The 19,289-nt window shown below is 39.4% G+C and overlaps 1 pseudogene; it reads left to right on the top strand.

Annotated features, from left to right (window-relative positions):
• Nucleotides 1-274: 274 nt before the first annotated feature.
• Nucleotides 275-19,133, top strand: LOC132432939 (sorting nexin-3-like; annotated as a pseudogene).
• Nucleotides 19,134-19,289: the final 156 nt, after the last annotated feature.

Here is a 19,289-nt window from a genome sequence, read left to right as displayed (position 1 = left end):
AACATTTCAAGAAGACAATTACAAGAGGCATATTTGTCGCACACTTTGTCTTTTTTTATTTTTCTTTAAAATAAAAGGGAAAGGTAACATGCTCAACATCAGCAATTAATAAAGCCATGCAAATCCAGTCTACAGAAATGTTCACCTCACAGCCGTCAGAATGATTTTCAGCAAAAAGTCTACAAAGAATAAATGCTGAAGGGGTTTCAGAGAACTGTGTACCCACTAGCTGCTGGGGGGATGTAAACCCCTAACAGCCATTACTGAGAACATAATGGAGGTGCGTTTAAGGGTAAAAATTGAGCTACCGTGTGATCTCGTAAGTCCATAGATGCGCCTATCACCTGAGCAGACCACAATGAGAAAGATACAGGCTGGCAATCCTGCACTGCAGGAACATTTACCATAGCAAAGACTTGGAAGAAATCAAAATGACCATCAACAGAAAAATGTACAAGGAAGAAGTGGTCCATGTACACAATGGAATATTAGCCATGGAAAAGAATGAAACTGTGCCATTTGCACCACCATAGAAGGACCTAAAGATCATCACCCAACTTGAAGTACGAAAGAAACTGAAAGACAGATATGCTATGAGGTCACTTATAGGTGTTACCTAAAAATTGATACCCACGAACTAATTTCCAAGAGAAGGAAAAGCATGGATTAAGAAAAAATTACGTTTAACCAAATGGAAAGTTGTAAGGAATGGATGAATTAGGATATGGGGGTTAACAGACATGTACTAATACATATGAAATATATAATCACAAAATACCTATGGAATACCAAGAAAGGTCTACTCAACACTCTGTAATAACCTACACGAGAAAGGATCCAAAGCTGAATAGACAGATACATTGATATAATGAACCAGATTCTGTACACCTAGGAGAAACAAACTCTTTTTATCAAATTTGCTCTGATAATTAATAAAAGTTAAATTTAAAAAACAAACAAGAAGTAAGGAGATATAAGCTCTTGGGGTTTGTCCTGGCACATTCAACTCAAGTTTGCAGCCTACTAACACGATTTCCAGGAAGGCTCTACTGCCCAAAAACCGAGTTGGAAATGGAGAAATGCTGCCGGCTTGTGGCCGTTTCCCGCAAGAGCGGCTTTAAGCCCACAGCTAGTGGTCACTTAACATTCACAAGGACTCAGGGCTGTAAAGGACACCTGCCCTAAATATTTGTGCTGAGGTAGGGAATGGATAAAAAAATTCAAAACAGGCAAATGTTTCAAGAAGATAGTATGAAGAGGTAAGTTTGACTCACTCTCTTTTCTAAAAAAAGGAAAATGGATAAAAGCTCAACCTCAGGAATTATTAGACTCATGCAAATCTAATCTACAAAAAGCTTTCAACTCACACCTGTCGACTGACGATCAGCAAAAAGTCTACAAACAATAAATGCTGAAGGGGTTTTAGAGAACTGTGTACCCTCTAGCTGCTGGTGAGATGTAAAGTGGTAACAGCCAATAATGAGAAGAGAAAGGAGCTGCTTTGAAAAGTAAAAATTGAGCTACCATTCGATGCAGCAGACCCACCGCTGGGCCTCTCGCGTGAACACCAGAATCCCGAAGACACAGGCTGCAAAAGCTGCACTGAAGCCTTATTCACAATAGCCAAGATATGGAAGCAACCTAAATGTCCATCAACAGATGAATAGATGAAGAAAAAGTGGTCCACGTATACAATGGAATATTAGCCATGGAAAACAATGAAACACTGCTCTTTGAGGCACCATAGATGAGCCTAGAGATAATCACAGAACGTGAGGTAAGCTGGAAAGCAAAAGACAGATATCCGATGGTATCACTTATAGGTGTTACGTACGACCTGACAAAAATGGACATATTTCCACAGAGAAAGACACACAAAGACTTAAAAAACAAACTATGCATATCTAAAACCAAAGGTGGTGGAAATGGGTAAATTAAGATTCGATTTACCATACCTACACAAACACAGATTAAGTACATATATCTAAAAAGACCAAGCACATGGCAAGGGAGGTCTATGAAACGTTCTGTAATCTTTTACATGGGAAAAGGATCTGTACATGAATAGATATATATGATGTACAAATGAACCAGATTCTGTACACCCAAGACAAACTGTATTCTAATCATTACCCCGATTAAAACAATTAAAACAACGAACAATAATTAATGAGACATAAACTTCAGGGGCTTTTCCTGGCACATTCCATTCTAATTTACAACCTAGGAACACGACTTCCAGAAAGACTCTGCTGCCCTAGTACCCAGATTTGAGAATGGAGAAATGCTGCCCCCTTGTGGCCTTTTCTCACAACACAAGCTTTAAACCCAGTACTAAAGGTCACTAAATATTCACAATCATTGCAGGTATGTAAATGACACCTGACCTGCTCTCAAAAAAAATCCTGTGGTCAAAAATCGACCACAAAATTCAAAAGAGGGCACCCCTCCAAGACAATTTTAGGAGGTATATTGTACACACACTTTTTCTTTTTTTTTCTTAAAGCAAAAAGGAAGATGTGGAAAGATGCTGAGCATTAGGAATTATTAAAGACATGCAAATACAAATTACAAAAACCTATCAGCTCACACCAGTCAGAATTGCCACGAGAAAACATTCTGCAAAAAATAAATGCTGAAGGCGTTGTGGAGAAATGGGTACCCTCAGTTCTAAGGGGGACGTGGTAAGAGCCACTAATGAAAACACAATGGAGGTGTTTTGAAACGGTAAACACTGAGCTACCAGTTAATGAAGCATACCCACTGCTGGGCCTATCACTTGAGAAAACGAGAATCAAAAGTCACAGGCTGGTAATACTGCACTCCAGAAATATTTACCATAGCCAACATTTGGAAGCAACAAAAATGTCCATCAACAGAAGAATACACAAATTAGAAGTGGTCCATGTACACAATGGAATATTACTCCACTAAAAAATATAAATCAAATTTAAAAACAAACATAAGTAAGAGACGTAAGCTTTTGGGGGTTAATCAGGGCACATTGCACTCTAAATTATATCTGAGGAACACCACAGGCAGGAAGTTCTGTTTCCCTAGGTACCAGAGTGGGGAACGTAGAAATGCTGCCGACCTCTGGCCGATACCTGCAAAAGCAGCTTGAAAATCTGTGCTAATGGTCACTTCATATGCACAAGTACTGCAGGCCTGTAAATGAAACATGCCCTCAAAATGTCTTGACGCAGGTAAAGGCCAAAAAATTTCAAAATGGGGCACATGTTTCAAGAAAACAATTTGAAGAAGTAAGCTGTAATAACAGTTTGAACAATAAAAGGACATGCCTGAAAGCTCAATTTCAAAGGATTATGAGACACATGCAAATCCAACCACAAAGAGGTATCAGCTCACACCACTCAGAATAACCATCAGCAAGAAAACTATAAACTACAAATGCTGAAGTGGTTGTGGAGAAATGCATACCCTCAACTTTAAGTGGGATGCACCCAGGAAAGGGCCACTAATGAGAACAGAATGGAGATGTCTTTAAAACGTAAACATTGACCTACCATAGGATCCAGCAGGCCCATCCCTGGACCTATAACCAAGAAGACAGAATTGGAAAGACACACACAGACAAATCTGCACTACACAGGATTACAATAGCCAAGATATGGAAGTAACCAAAAAGTCCAGCAACAGATGGGTGGACAGAGAAGAACTGCTACAAGTAGAGATGGAATATTAGCTGGGGAAAAAATGAAACAATGCCATTTGCAGCACCATAGATGAGTCTAGAAGCAATCACGCAAGTTGTAGTAAGTGAGAAAATGAAAGACACATATCCTATGATATGACTTATAGGTGTTACCTAAAAGTTGATACCAACGAAGATATTTCCACAGAGAAATCCAATCACAGATTCATTAAGCAAACTTACGCTTGACCAAAGGGAAAGGTGTGAGGATTGGATACATTAGGATATTGGGGTGAACAGAGATATACAAACACACGTGAAGTATAAAATCACCAAAGACCTACGGCATACCAAGAGGAGACTGCTCAACATTGTGCCATAACCCACATGGAAAAAGGATCCGAAGAAGAATAGATATATGTATATGTGTAAAAGAACCACATCTTGCACACCTAGAACAAAAGAAAAAAACACATTGTAATCAAATTGGTTGTGATAAAAAATTAAATTTAAAAACGTACAAGAAGTAATGAGACATAATCTTAAGGAGATTTCGCTGGCATTTTCCGTTCTAATTTACAACCTACAGCACAACTTCCCTTATGGCTCTGTTGCCCTAGTAACCAGATTTGGTAAGGAGAAGCGCTGCCGCCTTCTGGCCATTTCACACAACAGCGCTAATGCTCACTTAATATTCAAAATAATTGCAGGCCTGTACATGACACCTGCCATCAAAAAAAATCCTGGGGTCGTAAATCGACCAGAAAATTCCAAAGACGTCAACATTTCAAGAGGACAATTTCAAGAGGCATATTTTGCGCACATTTTGTCTTTTCTTTTCTTTTTTTCTTTAAAATAAAAGGGAGGGGGGCTGCTGGGAAGATGGCGGAAGAGTAAGACGCGGAGATCCCCTTCCTCCCCACAGATACACCAGAAATACATCTACACGTGGAACAACTCCTACAGAACATCTACTGAATGCTGGCAGAAGACCTCAGACCTCCCAAAAGGCAAGAAACTCCCCACGTACCTGGGTAGGGCAAAAGAAAAAAAGAAAAAACAGAGACAAAAGAATAGGGACGGCACCTGCACCAGTGGGAGGCAGCTGTGAAGGAGGAAAAGTTTCCACACACTAGGAAGCCCCTTCGCGGGCGGAGACTGCGGGAGGCGGAGGGGGGAGCTTCGGAGCCGCGGAGGAGAGCACAGCAACAGGGGTGCGGAGGGCAAAGCGAGGAGATTCCCACACAGAGGATCGGTGCCGAACAGCACTCACCAGCCCGAGAGGCTCGTCTGCTCACCCGCCGGGGCGGGCGGGGCTGCGTGCTGAGGCTCGGGCTTCGGTCGGAGCGCAGGGAGAGGACTGGGGTTGGCGGCTTGAACATAACCTGAAGGGGTTAGTGCACCACGGCTAGCCAGGAGGGAGTCCGGGGAAAAGTCTGGACCTGCCAAAGAGGCAAGAGACTTTTTCTTCTCTCTTTGTTTCCTGGTGCGCGAGGAGAGGGGTTCAAGAGCGCTGCTTAAAGGAACTCCAGAGACGGGCGCAAGCCGCGGTTAAAAGCGCGAACCCCAGAGACGGACGCGAGCCGCGGCTAAAAGCGCGGACCACAGAAACGGGCGGGAGACGCTAAGGCTGCTGCTGCCGCCACCAAGGGGCCTGTGTGCGAGCACAGGTCACTCTCCACACCCCTCTTCCGGGGAGCCTGTGCAGCCCGCCACTGCCAGGTTCCCGGGATCCAAGGACAACTTCCCCGGGAGAACGCACGGCGCACCTCAGGCTCGTGCAACGTCACGCCGGCCTCTGCCGCCGCAGGCCCGCCCCGCACGCCGTGCCCCTCCCTCCCCCCCGCCCCCCGGCCTGAGCCGGCGACCTACACGCAGAGGCGGGGCCAAATCCAAAGCTGAGCCCCGGGAGCTGTGAGAGAGCCCCGGGAGCTGTGAGAACAAAGAAGAGAAAGGGAAATCTCTCCCAGCTGCCGCAGAAGCAGCGGATTAAAGCTCCACAATCAACTTGATATACCCTGCATCTGTGGAATACATGAATAGACAACGAATCATCCCCAATTGAGGAGGTGGACTTTTAGAGCAAAATCTATGATTTTTTTCCCTTTTCCTCTTCTTGTGAATGTGTGTGTGTATGCTTCTGTGTGAGATCTTGTCTGTATAGCTTTGCTTCCACCATTTGTCCTAGGGTTCTATCCGTCCATTGTTGTTTTTTTTTTAATTTTTTTCTTAATAATTAATTCTAATAACTTTATTAAACTTTACCTTCTTTCTTTCTTTCTTTCTTTCTTTCTTTCTTTCTTTCCTTCCTTCCTTCCTTCTTTCATTCCTTCCTTCCTTCCCTCCTTTAGACAACGAATCATCCCAAATTGAGGAGGTGGACTTTGAGAGCAAGATTTATGATTTTTCCCCCTTACCTCTTTTTGTGAATGTGTATGCTTCTGTGTAAGATTTTGTCTGTATAGCTTTGCTTCCACCATTTGTCCTAAGGTTCTATCCGTCCCTTTTTTTTTCTAAATAATTATTTTTTAATTCAATAACTTTATTATACTTTATTTTATTTTACTGTATCTTCTTTCTTTCTGTCTTTTTTCCTTCCTTCCCTCCTTCCTTCCTTCCTCCCTCCCTCCCTCCTTTCTTTCCTTCTTGCCTTCTTTCCTTCTTTTCTTCTTTCTTTCTTCCTTCCTTCCTTCCTTCCTTCTTTCCTTCCTTCCTTCCCTCCTTTCTTTCTTTCTTTCTTTCTTTCTTCCTACTTCTACTAATTCTCTCTACTTTTTCTCCCTTTTATTCTGAGCCATGTGGATGAAAGGCTCCTGGTGCTCCAGCCAGGAGTCAGGGCTCTGCCTCTGAGGTGGGAGAGCCAATTTCAGGACACTGGTCAACAAGAGACCTCCCAGCTCCACATAATATCAAATGGCGAAAATCTCCCAGAGACCTCCATCTTAACACCAGCACCCAGCACCACTCAACGACCAGCAAGCTACAGTGCTGGACAACCTATGCCAAACAACTAGCAAAACAGGAACACAAACCCACCCATTAGCAGACAGGCTGCCTAAAATAATAATAAGTCCACAGACACCCCAAAACACACCACCAGACGTGGACCTGCCCACTAGAGAAACAAGATCCAGCCTCATCCACCACAACACAGGCACTAGTCCCCTCCACCAGGAAGCTTACACAACCCACTGAACCAACCTTAGCCACTGGAGACAGACATCAAAAACAACAGGAACTACGAACCTGCAGCCTGCAAAAAGGAGACCCCAAACACAGTAAGATAAGCAAAATGAGAAGACAGAAAAACACACAGCAGATGAAGGAGCAAGATAAAAATGCACCAGACCTAACAAATGAAGAGGAAATAGGCAGTCTACCTGAAAAAGAATTCAGAATAATGATAGTAAAGATGATCCAAAATCTTGGAAATAGAATGGACAAAATGCAAGAAACATTTAACAAGGACCTAGAAGAAATAAAGATGAAACAAGCAATGATGAATAACACAATAAATGAAATTTAAAATACTCTAGATGGGATCTATAGCAGAATAACTGAGGCAGAAGAACGGATAAGTGACCTGGAAGATAAAATAGTGGAAATAACTAATGCAGAGCAGAATAAAGAAAAAAGAATGAAAAGAACTGAGGACAGTCTCAGAGACCTCTGGGACAACATTAAACGCACCAACATTCGAATTATAGGGGTTCCAGAAGAAGAAGAGAAAAAGAAAGGGACTGAGAAAATATTTGAAGAGATTATAGTTGAAAACTTCCCTAATATGGGAAAGGAAATAGTTAATCAAGTCCAGGAAGCACAGAGAGTCCCATACAGGATAAATCCAAGGAGAAATACGCCAAGACACATATTAATCAAACTGTCAAAAATTAAATACAAAGAAAACATATTAAAAGCAGCAAGGGAAAAACAACAAATAACACACAAGGGAATCCCCATAAGGATAACTGCTGACCTCTCAGCAGAAACTCTGCAAGCCAGAAGGGTGTGGCAGGACATACTGAAAGTGATGAAGGAGAAAAACCTGCAACCAAGATTACTCTACCCAGCAAGGATCTCATTCAGATTTGATGGAGAAATTAAAACCTTTATAGACAAGCAAAAGCTGAGAGAGTTCAGCACCACCAAACCAGCTTTACAACAAATGCTAAAGGAACTTCTCTAGACAAGAAACACAAGAGAAGGAAAAGACCTACAATAACGAACCCAAAACAATTAAGAAAATGGAAATAGGAACATACATATCGATAATTACCTTAAATGTAAATGGACTAAATGCTCCCACCAAAAGACACAGATTGGCTGAATGGATACAAAAACAAGACCCATATATATGCTGTCTACAAGAGACCCACTTTAGACCTAGAGACACATACAGACTGAAAGTAAGGGGATGGAAAAAGATATTCCATGCAAATGGAAACCAAAAGAAAGCTGGAGTAGCAATTCTCATATCAGACAAAATAGACTTTAAATAAAGACTATTAGAAGAGAGAAAGGACACTACATAATGATCAAGGGATTGATCCAAGAAGAAGGTATAACAATTGTAAATATTTATGCACCCAACATAGGAGCACCTCAATACATAAGGCAAATACTAACAGACATAAAGGGAAATCGACAGTAACACATTCATAGTAGGGGACTTTAACACCCCACTTTCACCAATGGACAGATCATCCGAAATGAAAATAAATAAGGAAACACAAGCTTTAAATGATACATTAAACAAGATGGACTTAATTGATATTTATAGGACACTCCATCCAAAAACAACAGAATACACATTTTTCTCAAGTGCTCTTGGAACATTCTCCAGGATAGCTCATATCTTGGGTCACAAATCAAGCCTTGGTAAATTTAAGAAAATTGAAATTTTATCAAGTATCTTTTCCGACAAAAACGCCATGAGACTAGATATCAATTACAGGAAAAGATCTGTAAAAAATACAAACACATGAAGGCTAAACAATACACTACTTAATGACGAAGTGATCACTGAAGAAATCAAAGAGGAAATTTAAAAATACCTAGAAACAAATGACAATGGAGACACAATGACCCAAAACCTATGGGATGCAGCAAAAGCAGCTCTAAGAGGGAAGTTTATAGCAATAAAAGCCCACCTTAAGAAGCAGGAAACATCTCGAATAAACAACCTAACCTTGCACCTCAAGCAATTAGAGAAAGAAAAACAAAAAAAAACCCAAAGTTAGCAGAAGGAAAGAAATCATAAAAATCAGATCAGAAATAAATGAAAAAGGAATGAAGGAAACGATAACAAAGATCAATAAAACTAAAAGCTGGTTCTTTGAGAAGATAAACAAAATAGATAAACCATTAGCCAGACTCATCAAGAAAAAAAGGGAGAAGACTCAAATCAATAGAATTAGAAATGAAAAAGGAGAAGTAACAACTGACACTGCAGAAATAAAAAAGATCATGAGAGATTACTACAAGCAACTATATGCCAATAAAATGGACAATCTGGAAGAAATGGACAAATTCTTAGAAATGCACAACCTGCCAAGACTGAATCAGGAAGAAATAGAAAATATGAACAGACCAATCACAAGCACTGAAATTGAAACTGTGATTAAAAATCTTCCAACAAAGAAAAGCCCAGGACCAGATGGCTTCACAGGCGAATTCTATCAAACATTTAGAGAAGAGCTATCACCTATCCTTCTCAAACTCTTCCAAAATATAGCAGAGGGAGGAACACTCCCCAACTCATTCTACGAGGCCACCATCACCCTGATACCAAAACCAGACAAGGATGTCACAAAGAAAGAAAACTACAGGCCAATATCACTGATGAACATAGATGCAAAAACCCTCAACAAAATACTAGCAAACAGAATCCAACAGCACATTAAAAGGATCATACACCATGATCAAGTGGGGTTTATTCCAGGAATGCAAGGATTTTTCAATATATGCAAATCTATCAATGTGATAAACCATATTAACAAATTGAAGGAGAAAAACCATATGATCATCTCAATAGATGCAGAGAAAGCTTTTGACAAAATTCAACACCCATTTATGATAAAAACCCTGAAGAAAGTAGGCATAGAGGGAACTTTCCTCAACATAATAAAGGCCATATATGACAAGCCCACAGCCAACATCATCCTCAATGGTGAAAAATTGAAAGCATTTCCACTAAGATCAGGAACAAGAAAAAGTTGCCCACTCTCACCACTCTTTTTCAACATAGTCTTGGAAGTTTTAGCCACAGCAATCAGAGAAGAAAAGGAAATAAAAGGAATCCAAATCGGAAAGGAAGAAGTAAAGCGGTCACTGTTTGCAGATGACATGATACTATACATAGAGAATCCTAAAGATGCTACCAGAAAACTACTAGAGCTAATCAATGAATTTGGTAAAGTAGCAGGATACAAAATTAATGCACAGAAATCTCTGGCATTCCTATACACTAAGGATGAAAAATCTGAAAGTGAAATCAAGAAAACACTCCCATTTACCATTGCAACAAAAAGAATAAAATACCTAGGAATAAACCTACCTAAGGAGACAAAAGACCTGTATGCAGAAAATTATAAGACACTGATGAAAGAAATTAAAGATGATACAAATAGATGGAGAGATATACCATGTTCTTGGATTGGAAGAATCAACATTGTGAAAATGACTCTACTACCCAAAGCAATCTACAGATTCAATGCAATCCCTATGAAACTACCACTGGCATTTTTCACAGAACTAGAACAAAAAATTTCACAATTTGTATGGAAACACAAAAGACCCCGAATAGCCAAAGCAATCTTGAGAATGAAAAATGGAGCTGGAGGAATCAGGCTTCCTGACTTCAGACTATACTACAAAGCTACAGTAATCAAGACAGTATGGTACTGGCACAAAAACAGAAATGTAGATCAATGGAACAGGATAGAAAGCCCAGAGATAAACCCACGCACATATGGTCACCTTATCTTTGACAAAGGAGGCAGAAATGTACAGTGGAGAAAGGACAGCCTATTCAATAAGTGGTTCTGGGAAAACTGGACAGCTACATGTAAAAGTATGAGATTAGATCACTCCCTAACACCATACACAAAAATAAGCTCAAAATGGATTAAAGACCTAAATTTAAGGCCAGAAACTATCAAACTCTTAGAGGAAAACATAGGCAGAACACTCTATGACATAAATCACAGCAAGGTCCTTTTTGACCCACCTCCTAGAGAAATGGAAATAAAAACAAAAGTAAACAAATGGGACCTAATGAAACTTAAAAGCTTTTGCGCAGCAAAGGAAACCATAAAGAAGACCAAAAGACAACCCTCAGAATGGGAGAAAATATTTGCAAATGAAGCAACTGACAAAGGATTAATCTCCAAAATTTATAAGCAGCTCATGCAGCTTAATAACAAAAAAACAAACAACCCAATCCAAAAATAGGCAGAAGACCTAAATAGACATTTCTCCAAAGAAGATATACAGAGTGCCAACAAACACATGAAAGAATGCTCAACATCACTAATCATTAGAGAAATGCAAATCAAAACTACAATGAGATATCATCTCACACCAGTCAGAATGGCCATCATAAAAAAATCTAGAAACAATAAATGCTGGAGAGGGTGTGGAGAAAAGGGAACCCTCTTACACTGTTGGTGGGAATGTAAATTGATACAGCCACTGTGGAGAACAGTATGGAGGTTCCTTAAAAAGCTACAAATAGAACTACCATATGACCCAGCAATCCCACTACTGGGCATATACCCTGAGAAAACCATAATTCAAAAAGAGTCATGTACCAAAATGTTCATTGCAGCTCTATTTACAATAGCCCAGAGATGGAAACAACCTAAGTGTCCATCATCAGATGAATGGATAAAGAAGATGTGGCACATATATACAATGGAATATTACTCAGCCATAAAAAGAGACGAAATTGAGCTATTTGTAATGAGGTGGATAGACCTAGAGTCTGTCATACAGAGTGAAGTAAGTCAGAAAGAGAGAGACAAATACCGTATGCTAACACATATATATGGAATTTAAGAAAAAAAAATGTCATGGAAAACCTAGGGGTGAAACAGGAATAAAGACACAGACTTACTAGAGAATGGGCTTGAGGCTATGGGGAGGGGGAAGGGTAAACGGTGACAAAGCGATAAAGAGGCATGGACATATATACACTACCAAACGTAAGGTAGATAGCTAGTGGGAAGCAGCCGCATAGCACAGGGAGATCAGCTCGGTGCTTTGTGACCGCCTGGAGGGGTGGGATAGGGAGGGTGGGAGGGAGGGAGACGCAAGCAGGAAGAGATATGGGAATATATGTATATATATAACTGATTCATTTTGTTGTGAAGCTGAAACTAACATACCATTGTAAAGCAATTATACTCCAATAAAAAAAAAAACCTTTAAAAATATCTGTGTCTTTCAATCTAATACATATAGGAATTTAGAATACGGTAAATGTGACATTTCAAAAGATCAGGTAAAGAGTGTGCTAGTCAATGAACAACACTGCGGCAATTGCCTATAGTTGGGGGAAAAATAAAGCTAACTATTTAAACTTATGGATAAAAATAAAATGCTATATACGGCTAAATGTAAAAAAACAAATAAAAAACTATAAACTTGAAAAGACTTTCAAAAGAAAAGGAAAAAAAGCACAAAACCATAAACCCATGAAGAAAAAAAAGGTAAACAAAACTTTAAACTTCTTTATGACAAAAGAAACCATAAACAATATTGAAAAATACATTTGAAAACCAATGTGAGGCTGGGAGAAAATATTACAACTATATAACAGTTTAACATCTGGTATATATGAATAGGTACTAGAAATCAATGAGAAAAAAAAGAAAGAAAGAAAATCAGGTAAGAGGGGTATTTCTGACCAGAAGATTCTCTAGAATTGATTCATAAACTAACCTACTAGAATGACAGGTGTAGCTTGCCATCCAACTTTATTTAAAACGACACAGAAAAAAAACTGAAATAGACTAGTTAATATAACAGATGCAAGGAAATCTGGAATGGCTTCTCTCTATATATAAGATAGCAGTACATTTTATTTGGTGCAATTACAGAGGAATGACCTTCAGTTTCTTCACAAGCTAGCTCTTATTTTTGTAATCTCATCTCAAAGCTCACTCTGGCCTTATATATTCTTTGAAGTCAGAGTATTTAGAAAATAAGGAAGTTGAAATCCTACATCCAAGATTGAAAGGACTCTGCCCTACCTTTACTCAGAGACCAATTATACATTAACTAAACTACTATTATACTGTTTTTTAGTGGCATATAACACATTTTTGGGTAAGGCACCACAGTATCTTTATAATAATGAAGATAGTGATATGGATCAAAGGCCACTCAATTAATTGTGGTTGAAACTCTTAACGAGAAGAACAGAGTTCAAAATATTTATTTAGATAGGAAGTGGCTAGTTTGATAAGAACTCCTTGAACAATACACTCCCTCCCACCTCACCTTGATTTGATGGCTCAACAGGAGCTGACAGATAAGGGGTAGAAGGCATGGACAGCCTAGGACCCCCTAGATGTCAGCTTTGGACCGTGTTTCTTAATTCTGGGTTGCACAGCATAATCACTTGAGAATGTATTTTAAATTACTGATTCATAGCCCTAACTTCTCTTCCTTCCTTCCACCCCAAGAAATTTCTATTTGATTAGTCTGAGGTGGGACCTGGGTGATGGTACTTTTTACAAAGCTCTAAGCTGACTCTGATGGGTAGCTAGAGTTGAGATCTGTTGATCTAGAAATAGGGTTAATATTTCAAACCAGTTGAGAAGCCAAATGGACTCTGACACACACTTGATTGTGCATATCACTCAGCATATGTATTTCTCAGCAATAAAAATAAAGCTTGATACAAGGCTGTTTCGCTGGCCAAAAACAAGAAAATTTTTGTATCTTTACTGAGCATGGTTTAAGATTAATTATATACTTCTTGATGACTGTGGAATGGAAGAATTGTGCAGTTCTTTCCCTAACCTCATTCCCTCTACCTGTCTTCTCATTCCACCCAATGTGGACAAGAGATGCTATGAAATAGCCCAATTCAAGAACATGCAGATGGCTAACAGACACCTGAAAAGATGTCCAACATTGCTTATCATTAGAGAAATGCAAATCAAAACAACTGAGAGATATCACCTCACACCTACTAGAATGGATATCATCAAAAAGTCAAATATTGGCAAGGATGTGAAAAAAAGGGAACCCTTGTGCACTGTTGGTGGGAATGTAAATTGGTGCAGCCACTATGAAAAACCGTATGGAGGTTCTTCAAAAAACTAAAAATAGGGGAATTCCCTGGTGGTCCACTGGTTAGGACACGGCGCTTTCACTGACATGGGCCTGGAGTTCGGGAAACTAAGATCCTGCAAGCCGAGGGGTGTGGCCAAAAAAACAAAACCAAAAACAAACAAACAAACCAAAAACAACTAAAAATAGAACTACCATATGACCCAGAAATTCCACTCCTGGGTATATATCTGAAGAAAACAAAGACACTGATTTGAAAAGAAATATGCACCCAAATGTTCATAGCAGCATTATTTACAATAGCCAAGATATAAAAGCAACTTAAATGTCCATCAACAGATGAATGAAAAAGAATATTTGGTATATATATATGTGTGTGTGTGTGTGTGTGTGTGTGTGTGTGTGTGTGTGTAATGAAGTATTACTCAACCATAAAAAATAATGAAATTCTGACGTTTGCAACAACATGGATGGACCTAGAGAGTATTATGCTTAGTGAAATAAGTCAGACAGATAAAGAAAAATACTCTGTTATCACTTATATGTGGAATCTAAAAATAAAGCAAATGACTGTGTGTAACAAAACAGAAACAGACTCACAGGTATAGAAAACAAACTAGTGGTTACCAATGGGGAGAGGGAAGGGGACAGACAAGATAGGGGTTTGGAATTAAGAGGCACAAAATACAGTGTAAAAACTAGATAAGAAACAAGGACATATTACACAGCACAGGGAATATAGCCATTGTTTTGATCTAACTTTTTTTTAACATCTTTATTGGAGTATAATTGCTTTACAATGGTGTGTTAGTTTCTGCTGTATAACAAAGTGAAGCAGCTATACATACACATACATCCCCATATCTCCTCCCTCTTGTGTCTCCCTCCCACCCTCCCTATCCCACCCCTCCAGGTGGACACAAAGCACTGAGTTGATCTACCTGTGTTATGCGGCTGCTTCCCACTAGCTATCTATTTTACATTTGGTAGTGTATATACGTCCATGCCACTCTCTCACTTCATCTCAGCTTACCCTTCCCACTTCCCGGGTCCTCAAGTCTATTCTCTACATCTGCGTCTTTATTCCTGTCCTGCCCCTAGGTTCTTCATAACCATATTTGTTTTTTTAGATTCCATATAACCATATGTGTTAGCATACGGTTTTTGTTTTTCTCTTTCTGAATTACTTCACTCTGTATGACAGTCTCTAGGTCCATCCACTTCACTACAAATAACTCAATTCCTTTTCTTTTTATGGCTGAGTAATATTCCATTGTATATATGTGCCACACCTTCTTTATCCATTCATCTGTCAGTGGACACTTAGCTTGCTTCCATGTCCTGGCTATTGTAAATAGAGCTGCAATGAACATTATGGTACATGACTCTTTTTGAATTATGGTTTTCTCAAGGTATATGCCCTGTAATGGGATTGCTGGGTCATATGGTAGTTCTATTTTTAGTTTTTTGAGGAACCTCCATACTGTTCTCCATAGTGGCTGTATCAATTTACATTCCCACCAACACTGCAAGAGGGTGCCCTTTTCTCCACACCCTCTCCAGTATTTATTGTTTGTAGATGTTTTGATGATGGCCATTCTGACCAGTGTGAGGTGATACCTCACTGTAGTTTTGATTTGCATTTCTCTAATGATTAGTGATGTTGAGCAGCTTTTCATATGCTTCTTGGCCATCTGTATGTCTTCTTTGGAGAAATGTCTATTTAGGTCTTCCACCCATTTTTGGATTCGGTTGTTTGTGTTTTTGATATTGAGCTGCATGAGCTGCTTGTATATTTTGGAGATTAATCCTTTGTCAGTTGCTTCATTTGCAAATATTTTCTCCCATTCTGAGGGTTGTCTTTTGGTCTTCTTTATGGTTTCCTTTGCTGTGCAAAAGCTTAGAAGTTTCATTAGGTCTCATTTGTTTATTTTTGTTTTTATTTCCATTTCTTTAGGAGGTGGGTCAAAAAGAATCTTGCTGTGATTTATGTCATGGAGTTTTCTGCCTATGTTTTCCTCTAAGAATTTTATAGTGTCTGGCCTTACATTTAGGTCTTTAATTCATTTTGAGTTTATTTTTGTGTATGGTGTTAGGGAGTGTTCTAATTTCATTCTTTTACATGTAGCTGTCCAGTTTTCCCAGCACCACTTATTGAATAGGCTGTCTTTTCTCTGTGGTATATTCTTGCCTCCTTTATCAAAGATAAGTTGACCATAGGTGCATGAGTTTATCTCTGGGCTTTCTATCCTGTTCCATTGATCTATATTTCTGTTTTTGTGCCAGTACCAAACTGTCTTGATTACTGTAGCTTTGTAGTATAGTCTGAAGTCAGGGAGTCTGATTCTTCCGGCTCCTTTTTTCTTTCTCAAGATTGCTTTGGCTATTCAGGGTCTTTCATGTTTCCATACAAATTGTGAAATTTTTTGTTCTATTTCTGTGAAAAATGTCATTGGTAGTTTGATAAGGATTGCACTGAATCTGTACATTGCTTTGGCTAGTATAGTCATTTTCACAATATTGATTCTTCCAATCCAAGAACATAGTATATCCCTCCGTCTATTTGTATCATCTTATTTTCTTTCATCAGTGTCTTATAGTTTTCTGCATACAGGTCTTTTGTCTCCTTAGGTAGGTTTATTCCTAGGTATTTTATTCATTTTGTTGCAATGGTAAATGGGAGTGTTTCCTGAATTTCTCTTTTAGATTTTTCATCATTAGTGTATAGGAATGCAAGAGGTTTATGTGCATTAATTTTGTATCCTGCTACTTTACCAAATTCATTGATTAGCTCTAGTAGTTTTCTGGTAGCATCTTTAGGATTCTCTATGTATAGTATCATGTCATTTGCAAACAGTGACAGTTCTGCCTCTTCTTTTCCAATTTGGATTCCTTTTATTTCTTTTTCTTCTCTGATTGCTATGATAGCCATTGTTTTGTAATAATTTTAAATGGAGTATAATCTATACAAATATTGAATCACTATATTGTACACCTGAAACTAATATAATATTGTAAATTAACTGCACTTCAATTTTAAAAAAAAGGAGAACAACAGTGGAAACAATAGGGACTGCCTCTCTTAGGATTACCTCTGATCTTTCTATAAAGTTGGGAAAATAAGAACACACAACCTCCTTTCATAAAGCTAGAAAGGTAAGAATTTTTGAAGAGGGTAATTCTCCAGTAAGTCACTTCAAGCTAAGAAAGATTGAGGCAGGTAGCATAGATAAGTTATGCTTTAGTTTTTGGGTGAACATTCTTGGAATTTAGCACTGATGACAATCTTTCTGGTCAAATTTTTCCTCCCCATCAACAGATTACGTAAGACCTTTAGGGAAAAGAGGAGAAATTCCCTTTCTTTTTCCAGTGTTGTCAAAAGACTTAAAACACTTTCCATTCTTTGGATTATTCATTTACATGTAAAATTTGTGAAATAGCACACAGGATTGTCCTGTCCAAAATTACCCTAAGTGTTTGTAAAAAGTACCATCATAGACTAATCAGACAGAAATTTCTTGGGAGAGGGGAGGGGGAAGGGAGGAAAAGAACAGGGCTATGAATCAGTAATTTAAAAATAATCTTATTGGGAGATTGGGATTGACATATGCACACTCCTATATATAACATAACTAATAAGGACCTAATGTATATAGCACAGGGAACTCTACTCAATACTCTATAATGACCTATATGGGAAAAGAATCTAAAAGAGAGTGGATATATGTATATGTATAACTGATTCACTTCGCTGTATAGCAGAAACTAAAAAACACTGTAAATCAACTATACTCCAATAAAACTTAAAAAAAAATGAGTCTCAAGTGATTATACTGTGCACCCAGGATTAAGAAGCACAGGCCTAGGCTGCCATCTCCATGCCTCTTACCCCTTGTCTATCAGCTCCTGCTGAGCCCTCAAGACAGGGTGAGGTGATAGAAAATGCATTGTTCAAGGACCCTCTTATCCAACCAGCCAACAATTTATATCCAACAGAATTTATATCAAGAAAAGAACATTTCTAAAGAAAAATCTCCTCTCCCCCAGAAATCCATTATATGACCTTGATATGTTTTATTTTGTAAATATGAAGTAACATTCATGGATTCCAGGAAGAGAGCAGGAAAAAGCAAGAGAAATACAGTGAGAGAGAGAGAGAAGAGAGGTTTTAACTTCTAATTAGACACAGTCCACTCAACATGACACCGAGAAAGTGTAAAAAAGATCATTAAATATGATCACAGGGGCTTCCCTGGTGGCGCAGTGGTTGAGAGTCCGCCTGCCGAGTTCGTGCCCCGGTCCGGGAAGATCCCACATGCCGCGGAGCGGCTGGCCCGTGAGCCATGGCCGCTGAGCCTGCGCGTCCGGAGCCTGTGCTCCGCGACGGGAGAGGCCACAACAGTGAGAGGCCCGCGTACCGCAAAAAAAAAAAAAAAGATCACAACTACTCATTTTTAACTTCCTTTAAAACAGAGGGAAGCAAGCATGGATCACAGGAAAACAGAAAAGAGAGAAACAGAATAGCAACAGTAGATGAATCATTTTTTATTCATCCTTCATTAATTAGAAAGTCTTTACTGAAAACGATTATTTTCAAATTACTGTATTAAAAAAATGCACTGTAAAATTCACTAAAGTTGCGCGCGAGCTCGGCGTCCCAGCGGCGGGGTCGGCCGAACGCGGAAGGGGTGGAGGGAGCCCGCGGCGACGGCGGCGGCGGCTACAGCCGGGAAACGGCGGAGACCGTGGCGGGCACCCGGCGGCTGATCACCAAGCCGCAGAACCTGAACGACGCCTGCGGGCCTCCCAGCAGCTTCCTCGAGATCGATGTGAGCAACCCTTAGACAGTGCGGGTAGGCCAGGGTCGGTTCACCACCTACGAAAGCAGGGTCAAGACAAATCTGCCTATTTTCAAGCTGAAGGAATCTGCCGTTAGAAGAAGATACAGTGACTTTGAGTAGCTGCGAAGTGAATTAGAAAGAGAGATCAAGGTTGTAGTTCCCCCAGTCCCTGGGAAAGCATTTTTGCGTCAACTTTCTTTTAGAAGAGATGATGGAGTATTTGTTGACAATTTTATTGAAGAAAGGAAGCAAGGACTGGAGCAGTTTATGGACAAGGTCGCTGGTCATCCTTTGGCACAGAATGAACGTTGTCTTCATATGTTTTTACAGGATGAAATTATAGATACAAGTAATGCTCCATCAAAAATAAGACATGCCTGAAATTTGGCAAGAAGGGGCAAAAAAACTTTCCATGACTATTAATGATTCATACGCACCAGTGAAGAAGTTTTAACTTTAGTATGCTGCACAAAAACTGGTGTAATATGCCT

This window comes from Delphinus delphis, chromosome 10 (assembly GCF_949987515.2).
Source record: "Delphinus delphis chromosome 10, mDelDel1.2, whole genome shotgun sequence".
NCBI lineage: Eukaryota > Metazoa > Chordata > Mammalia > Artiodactyla > Delphinidae > Delphinus > Delphinus delphis.
Note: the sequence above shows the minus strand (reverse complement) of the source record. Positions and strands in the feature narration are given on the sequence as shown.